This window comes from Pseudopodoces humilis, chromosome 12, assembly GCF_049639895.1.
Source record: "Pseudopodoces humilis isolate 2021_Gansu_Grassland_sample_001 chromosome 12, ASM4963989v1, whole genome shotgun sequence".
Taxonomy (NCBI): Eukaryota; Metazoa; Chordata; class Aves; order Passeriformes; family Paridae; genus Pseudopodoces; species Pseudopodoces humilis.
In genome coordinates this window covers 20,661,848-20,671,363 of record NC_142211.1, presented here as the reverse complement: position 1 = coordinate 20,671,363, position 9,516 = coordinate 20,661,848, and positions in this window count along the sequence as shown.

Genomic DNA, 9,516 nt, shown 5'->3' with positions numbered 1-9,516 from the left:
GCCGCTTGGCCTGCACATGTCTCACAGTCATGAATAACTTGATAAATACTGTCTATGGATAGGTCCACCCCTCGGTTTTGTGCTCAGTTATAGGTGGCATCTCTACCCTGATTACCTGAGGTGTCATGGGCCTATTGAGCTAGGAACAACTCTCTCGTGTTGCTAATCTATCTTTGACACCTCTATCTTTGCAGCCTGATCTACCTGCTCATTGTTTCGGTGCTTTTCATTAGCTTGACTCTTGGGAATATGGGCAATTACATGATGGACTTTCACAGACAGTTTCTTTACTCTGGTAGCAATGTTTTTCCACTCATCAGCAGCCCAGATTGGTTTTCCCTTACGCTGCCAATTGGCCCTTTTCTACCTTTCTAGCTATCTCCACAGAGCATTGGCTACCATCCATGAATCAGTGTAGAGGTAGAGCTTTGGCCACTTCTCTCTTTCAGCAATGTCTAGGGCCAGTTGAACAGCTTTGAGTTCAGCAAGTTGGCTTGATACACTTTCTCTTTCAGTAGCTTCTGCGACCTGTCGTGTGGGGCTCCATACAGTTGCTTTCCACTTCCGGTTCATCCCTACGATACGACAAGAACCATCAGTGAACAGAGCATAGCATGTTTTTTCTGCTGGCAGTTGGTTGTACGGTGGAGCTTTTTCAGCCCGTGTCACTTGTTCCTGCTCCTCTTCATCAGTGAGACCAAAGTTTTCACTTTTTGGCCAGTTTGCAATTATCTCTAAAATCCCAGGGGGATTTGAGTTTCCAATATGGGTGAGCTGCATGATGAGGGCGATCTACTTGCTCCATGTAGTGTCGGTGGTGTGGTGGATAGCAGGAACCTTTCTTTTGAACATCCACTCCAGCACTGGTAGTCGGGGTGCCAGGAGGAGTTGTGCTTTTGTGCTATTAACTTCTGAGGCAGCTTGAATTCCTTCATAGGTAGTTAAGATTTCCTTCTCTGTGGGAATGTAGTTGGCTTCGGACCTTCTGTAGCTTCGGCTCCAGAATTTCAAGGGTCGGCTTCGAGTCGCCCCAGGCACATTCTGCCAAAGGCTTCAGGACAAGCCATTGTTCCCGGCTGCAGAGTAGAGCACATTTTTCACATCTGGTCTTGTCCTGACTGGGCCAAGGGCTACTGCATGAGCGATTTCTTGCTTGATTTGGGCAAAGGCTTGTTGCTGTTCAGGGCCCCAGTGGAAATCATTCTTTTTTCGAGTAACCAGGTAGAGAGGGCTCACGATCTGGCTGTACTCAGGAATGTACATCCTCTAAAAACCTATGGCACCTAGGAAAGCTTGCTTTTTTTTCTTGTTGGTCGGTGGAGACATTGCTGTGATCTTGTTGATGACATCAGGGGGAATTTGACGCCGTCCATCTTGCCACTTCACTTCCAGGAACTGGAGCTCTCGAGCAGGTCCTTTGACTTTGTTCTTCTTGATGGCAAAGCCGGCTTCTAGCAGAATCTGGATGATCTTTTCTCCTTTCTCAAATACTTTCACTGCTGTGTTCCCTCACACAATGATGTCATCAATGTGCTGCAGATGTTCTGGAGCCTCACCCTTTTCCAGGGCAGCCTGGATCAGTCCATGGCAGATGGTGGGGCTGTGCTTCCACCCCTGGGGCAGTCGGTTCCAGGTGTACTGCACTCCCCTCCAGGTGAAGGCAAACTGAGGCCTGCATTTTGCTGCCAGGGGAATGGAGAAAAATGCATTGGCACTGCCAATAGTGGCATACCACTTCACTGCCTTGGACTCCAGCTCATACTGGAGCTCCAGCATGTCCGGCACGGCAGCGCTCAGAGGTGGAGTCACTTCATTCAATGCACGATAGTCCACAGTCAATTTCCATTCTCTGTCAGACTTGCGCACAGGCCAGATGGGGCTACTGAAGGGTGAGTGGGTTTTGCTGACCACCCCTTGACTCTCTAGTTCTCGGATCATCTTGTGGATGGGGATCACAGCATCTCCATTTGTCTTATACTGCCGGCGGTGCACCGCCGAGGTGGCAGTTGGTATTCGCTGTTTTTCTACTTTCAGGACTCTTACTGCAGATGGGTTCTCTGATAGTCCAGGCAAGGTGTTCAATTGCTTAATGTCCTCTGCCTTCACAGCAGTTATTCCAGAAGTCCACCTGAGTCTCTGGGTCTTTGTAATAGCCATTCCGAAGGAAGTCTATGCCCAAAGTACACGGGGACTCTGGGCCAGTCACAATGGGATGTTTCTGCCACTCTTTCCCAGTCAGGCTCACCTCGGCTTCTAACAGAGTCAATTGCTGTGATCCCCCCATCACCCCAGCAATAGAAACAGGTTCTGCCCCCACATGTCCTGATGGCATTAGGGTACACTGTGCACCAGTATCAACTAAAGCTTCGTATTTTTGTGGCTCTGATGTGCCAGGCCATCGGATCCACACCGTCCAAAATACCTAGTTTTTCCGTGCCTCTTCTTAGCTAGAGGCAGGGCCCCTCTAGCACTGGTCATCCTCTCTTCCCTGGGCATACATACTAGAGGTTCCTTCAAGGGGATCATCCTCTTTTCTGTAATGTCTGGCAGTTTGGTCACGGGAGGTTGAGTCTTCCTTCACTTTAGTGGAACCTTTCTGGTTAATGGTTCCCTCCCTGAGTTGACGCACTCGTGCTGCCAGAGCAGAAGTGGGTTTCCCATCCCACTTTCCCATGTCTTCCCCATGGTCACGTAGAAAGAACCACAGCTCAGCTTGTGGGGTGTACCCTCTCTCTCTAGCTGGGGGACGTTGGACTTGGAGCTTTGGGCTTGTGACTCGCACTGGTGCCATATGGGAACTGCCCTTCCTCATCTCTTCCCTCGTTTCCCTCATCTCCTCTTTGAGTTCCTTAATCACAGTGGAAATCTTAGTCTGCTGCGGGCCATGGACCATACTCTCAAAATTTCTAAGCCTGGTGGTGACAGAACCCACTGTCTCGGCTGTTATCAGCGTTAATCAGTGCAATATAGGTGGCGTATTCACGTGGCCCTAGATTTGCCAGACTCCACAACATCTGCCCAGTGCACTTGATTTTGTCGGGGTCATTATCATGCTGTCCACACTTCTCAAAAAGGACCTCTAATACCGCCACTTCTCTCAGCTGTTGGATCACTTCTTCAATGGTTTTCCAGCCCCTTTTATGATAGTGCTCTTCCATTCTCCGTGCCACGGGACGGCGAGACTAATGAGTTCCCTGCTGCCTTTGCGGCGACCGCAGAGGCCTATGCGAACGGCCGCTCTCACAGTAGTGCAGGCAGGAACACGGCCGGCCCCAGGCCGTCAGCGAACGCTGGGCCGACTCAGCCAGCCCCACTCCAAAGCCAGGCGAGCCGCCCCACCCTTGGGAGCCCAGGCGGAACAAGCTGCAGGAGGGGCTACACCGCCCCCCCGGCTGAGGCGTTGCTCCCGTTTCTGACATCCCGGCCAGGGCTGTCCCAGCAGTGGGAGCGGCGCGGGGAGGGAGCACAGGCGCCTCTCAGGCAGTGCTGCCCTTTTACCTCGGAGAAACAGCCCTGACTGCCGGCTCAGCCTCAGAGACAGCAGGGAACACCCCCCTGGCTGCTGCAACTGTCAGAGCAGGGGCAAACGAGTTTCCTTTCTTTACCATAGGGACTTGCAGTGACTCTGGCTAGGCGAGGCGAGTGACTGCTCAGAATGCAGGGCACAAAGAGGGCCCGCGCTCGAGTACTCATTGGAGACTCCTCCCTTGCCAGGTCACGATATGGCCCCGGGGTCCGAGAAAATTTTGTGACGAAGTAAAAGGACATGGCGGTGGGGGACTGGGAGCTAATGGAAAGATTTAGAGACATTGGACACAGTTTCTTTGATTTTTCAAATTCTGCCAGGAATGGACAGTATGGTGCAGAAGACACAAGTTGTAGTCAGGGGACGGTCTCTGGTTCTGTGATGTCTAAGGGGCAGGATCACAGAGATGCTGTGACCTTGCAGGGAGATCTTGAGACTTTTCCTGTAATAAAAGGAACAGGCCTGACTAACACACACCAAGCCCTGACCACAAAAATGGTGATGGGCATTAGAGAAAAGGTGGCACAGCATGGACTGGGGTCTCAGGAACTAATGCACATGATTCGCGTCCTTAATTCTGAGCCAGTGGTACCATAAAATGTCACTGTTGGACACAAAATGATTCACACAGACACGGCTCAATGTATGATAGAGAAAAAGAAGGATTTTATTTCTGTGACTCCAGAATTTATAGATTCTCGACAATGACCAAGGATTGGATAGTCAGGTTACCACCTTCCCAATCACACTGATCATGAGAAAGTTCTATCAAAAGACGTTTCTTTAAAAGAATGCATAAACATCTATGTTTATAGTTACTTTCCTGGGAAAGTATCTAGAAACTATGAAAACACGATCAGAAGACGTAATTTTCAGGGCGACATCTCACCCATTTGTCTTTAAAAAAAGGAAAAGAAAAAAATGAACAGAGAAAACGAAAAATATTTTAAACAATCAAAAAGGAAAATAACAGAAAATAAACAATGTTCTAGACAATCAGAAGGCTTTAGTTTCAGGGCGATATCTCACCCTTTCTCCATTACAAAAAATAAAAATGAAAATGTGTTCGGCATCAGTGTCTGCTTCTGGGTGGGCCATCGGGGTGATCACTCACGTCATCTGCATCTGAGTAATCATCCAATGGCCAATCCATTTGATGACTTTCAATTTGGTCACAGCCTCCAATCTGCCCATCAGCCAGATGCTGCCTTTGGGGTTGCAGGTCAGGATGAACGCATTTTGCAGGTACCCAGCATACCCCAGTATCTGTGGATACACATGCATACCCACACCCCAAAACGATAAGGTCATAGGGACCTTCCCACTGTTTGGTGACTAAATTCCTCACTTGAACCTTTGTTTGAGGCTGATGCATCTCATCCGAAGCCCGCAAGGAAAGGTGATGGTTCAACATGACCGGGTTACTGGAGTTCTGTGGCACTGTGAGGTGATTGAAGCTATATAAAGCTTTTTCAAACCGACTGTGTGGGGTTTCACCCTGCATTCCCCATTTCTGCTTCTGTAGAACTCGCTTTAGTGTACAATGAGCATGTTCCACAATAGTCTGACCTGTTGGAGAATGAGGGATACCAAACTTGTGTGACACACCCCACAACTGCAGGAACTGCTGCACCTTCTGAGAGGCGTAAGCAGGACCATTATTGGTCTTCACAGAAGAAGGTATGCCTAAAACAGCAAAGGCCCGTCTCTGGTGGGCAATGACATTGCAGGTCTTTTCTCCTGTGTGAGCAAAAGCCCACATTGCAGAAGAGAAAGTGTCCACAATGACGTGCGCATACCGGAGCCGACCGAACTCGGCAACTTGGGTGACATCCATCTGCCAAAGCTCCAAGGCCTGAAGGCCCCTGGGGTTTACCCCTGCCAGCAATGGTGCAGCAAGTGCATGACAGTCGTCACAATACTCAACAATGTCATGGGCCTCAGCTGACGTCAGCTGGGACTGCTTCTGCAAAGTATGTGTGTTCTGATGGAAAAACCCATGCGATGCCTTGGCCTGGCAGAGCGTGTCAGGAAGAGGTGCAACCCACCCTGGGTTAGACAACTTGTCAGCCCTCGCGTTATCTTCTGCAATGAGCCCTGGTAAATTGGTATGACTCCTCACATGCAGAACGTAGTACGGATGCACCCGGGCTTGAATAGCACACCACAGGGTCTTCAGTAAATGAAACAAGGCAGCATTCTTGACTTCCTTCGAAACTGAATGACCTAACCGCTGGGCAATGTCAGCCACATAAGTGGGAATTATGACCAGATTGAAAGGTTCCTGGGAAAATATCTGTAATGCCATGACAGAAGCCCGTAATTCCACCAATTGGGCTGACCCATCCTCATGATTCTCCAAAACCTGCCACTCAGATCTGTTGTTCCAGGTAGCAATGGCCTTCCCAGTCCTCCCCGAAACATCAGTAAAGATGGTGGGGCCTTGCACAGGTTCCTGCCTATTTTTGGGCCTCAAAGAAATTTCAGTGAATTTTGCCACTTGCAATAGCTAGTGGCTGTGAAGATGATAGGTGATCTGCCCAGAAAAGTTTTCCAGAGCAATTTGCATGGAAATACTGTACACAAAGCTCCAATCAAAGTCCTCCTGAGGTACTGGGAGCACAATCTTGGCAGGATCTGCACCCATCAATTGCAAACACCGTTGCTGGCATTAGACTATCAAGCGAGCTATCAGCTCAAACAATGCAGTTGCCTTCTTCTGCTGCCGATTGGGCAGGAAGACCCATTCCAGGACATGCACGGGATCAAACCATTTATCATTCCATTGGCCAATGATACCTGTGAGATGCAAATCTGGAGTGGTAATGAAAACAGCGACATCAATGGAAGGATCAATGCGATAAACCTGGCAAGAAGAAACTGCTCGCTGAATCTCCTCCAGCACCTGCTGTGCCTCCAGGGTCAGCATCCGAGGTGACTTCAAATCAGTCTCCCTTCAACAGATCAAACAAGGGAGACAGCTGTGCCGTGGTCAGTCCCAAATAGGGACGCAACCAAGTGACGACACCCACCAACTTTTGGACATGATTCAGTGTCTTCATTGAATGCACAAATTGCACCTCTTGATGTTGGACTGTTCGTTCCAAAATTTTCACCCCCAAATATTTCCAAGTAGGTTAGTGCTGAACCTTTTTGGGAACTACTTGCAGCCTGTGAGAGTGCAGGGCAGCGATCAGCTGAAGCTGTATCCACAGCAAGTCACCCTGGGTGGGCGCAGCCATCAATATGTCATCCATATGACATATGATGTCATATTGATATCCAGTGATAGAGATGAGCATCAGGAAACTGCTTGCAAAGTCCAGACAGGGCTCAAGCCACATACCATTGGCAAATGGCTGGCGAATTTCACATGCCTTGCGGGAAAACCCTCCATTGATATCTCTGTGCGGGCTCAGCGTTATTGACAGCTGGCACCGAGAAGGCAAATTTTAGTCTGTCATCAGGATGCAAAGGAATTGTAGAGAAACAATCCTTCAGATCCACGATGAGGACTGGCCAGCCAGCAGGAAGCATGGTGGGTGACGGCATACCGACCTGCAACGTCCCCATGCTTTCCATCACATCGTTAACCTTCCAGAGGTCTTGCAGCAACCTCCACTACCTGGACTTCTTGATACAGAAAGCAGTAGTGTTCCAGGGACTGGTAGAAGGCTCCAGATGACCCTGGTCCAACTGTTCTTGCACTAAATCATGGGGGGCGACAAGTTTATCATGATGGAGGGGACACTGGTTCTCCCAAACGGGTTTTTCCACCACCACCGTATAGGAGGCATTGGACAGTCTGCACCCTTCAACACAGTGGCCCCCATCAAAAATCCTCCCCGATACGCACTCCCCATGCAGCCAGAACATCCCTCCCCCAGAGAGTTATCTGTGAGTTTTTCATAACGTACAGCCAAACCATGGCTGTGTCTCCCTCTGGGTTCATTATGAACACGGGCCTCCAACTCACATAGCATTGTGCTGCTCTGGCCAACCGCACATCAGACGTCTGCATCAGTTCCAAGGGCCACTCCAGGGGCCAGTTGGCAAACCTGACAATCGTGATGTCCGCGCCAGTGTCAGAAAGGCCAGGGAGGCTAACCTCTGTCAGCATCTCACCAGGGATGGACAGGGTGCATGCCCGCTCAGGACGATCTTTGGCCATCAGGACAGCTGTCCAATGAGCCTGAGATAGCCCAGTGGACCCAAAGTTGCCATCTCCCCGCAGCCGGTTCTCAGCTCTGCTTACACAAGACTTAAAAGGCACAAGTTGAGCAAATCTGGTTCCCGCAAGGATAGTGCGGGGGGGTGAGCGTGGAAACCATGGCGTAAATCCGCCCCGTGAAATCCGAATCAATGACTCTCATGTGCACAATGATGCCCTGAGCAGTGGTACTAGATCTCCCCACAAGAAGAGCACTCATGCCCTCACCCACTGGACCAAAAGCATCCTAAGGAACCCTGTACATCCTGCAAGAGTTTAAGACAACCATGTCTGCTGTGCAGACATCAAGGCCTGCTGAGCAGACATCAAGGCCTGCTGAGCCACAGGTGCTGGCTACGAGCTGGCCAAGCAAACCTCCAGCGGCTCCGGGGTGTGAAGAGAGGCTTGTGTCTGAGCGCGTCTCTCTGTCACCCTCTGCTTCCTGTTTCCCGAACCCGACAAAGGCTGACCATTGACATGGACCTTTGCCTTGCACACATTTGCCACATGATTGGGCTTTCCACACTGAGCACAGAAAAACAAGGGAGCTGTCACCCCCCGCACTTTCTTTTTCTGCTTTATCCTGGCCTGAGTATTTCCCTGCTTTCGCTGCCCGCCCTGTGGTCCCATCCCGGCAGGCCACCGAACAGCAGCCACGGAAGCCATCTTATCATCAGCAATACCAACCTTTATACAAGCCTGCGCCATTTGAGCTAGCGAGGGATCACCAGGGAGCATCCCAACGACCTTCCGACATTTGGCACTTCAGTTACTCCTCACGAGGTGTTTGAGCAAGAGCAGCCTCGCCTCGCGATGCTGCACCTGACGCTCTACAGAAACAGCCTATCTGCAAATAGCAGAAAAGATTCTTCAGCCCCCTGGACAACAGTCACAAAAAGGCTACTTTGGGACAGCCATTTCTATGGTCTGCAACTAATGCTGCCATGCCCGTCTCCTTGCATTGATCAAGCACAAGAGGGTCAAGGCCAGCCTGCCTATTAACGTCAGCAAAGCTGTCCGTGCCCAGCAGAGCATCAGGTCCAATCACACACCTGGGATCCCACTGACCCAAAGCAGTATTCTGCTGCACCACTCGACATGCCAACTGAGCCCATTGCGATCCAAAAATATCATATTCAACTGGCTAAAAAAGAACACGGGCTAAGCTCCAGATGTCGTAAGGTACCAAGACATCACCAACAAGACCTCGAAGGGCCTGCATAACTTTACTTGACCTTAACCCATGTTTGTCAGACATCTCCCAGAGATTTGCCAAGGCTTTCCAGAATAACGGCTGATGGGTCCTCTGAGTCGCACGTTGAAGCACAGGGAACGCCTGATAACCATGTGGAAGGACGGCCTCGCCTGCTACGTCCAAAACAAGAGCAGTCACCTGGCCGGAAGTCATCGAAACAGCGCTCGGCGTCACAGTCGTCGTAGCACCAGCAGGATCAGAGGAGTCGTCCCCGCCTTCCAGGGGGCTACACTCAGAATCATAACCAGCCACCTCGTCAACCTTGGCCCTCACCTCCTCCTAAAACTGTGCCTGGTTGTGGGTGTGGAGGAGCCCGCCGAGCCCGAGATCCTGGCTCTCCCCTGGAGACAAGATACTTCTCTGTAAGAGAGACACAATGTATCGCTCCCAGGGATCTTTGAGTTAGATATGTTAAACTGTTGTGCCCCATTGGTGTTCCCCCCTGCCGTCCCACCCCGATACATGTATCTCGGGCTCCCCCCTGCCCCTCTCCTCCCCTATAAATATCCCGGGTTTTCCCCTGTT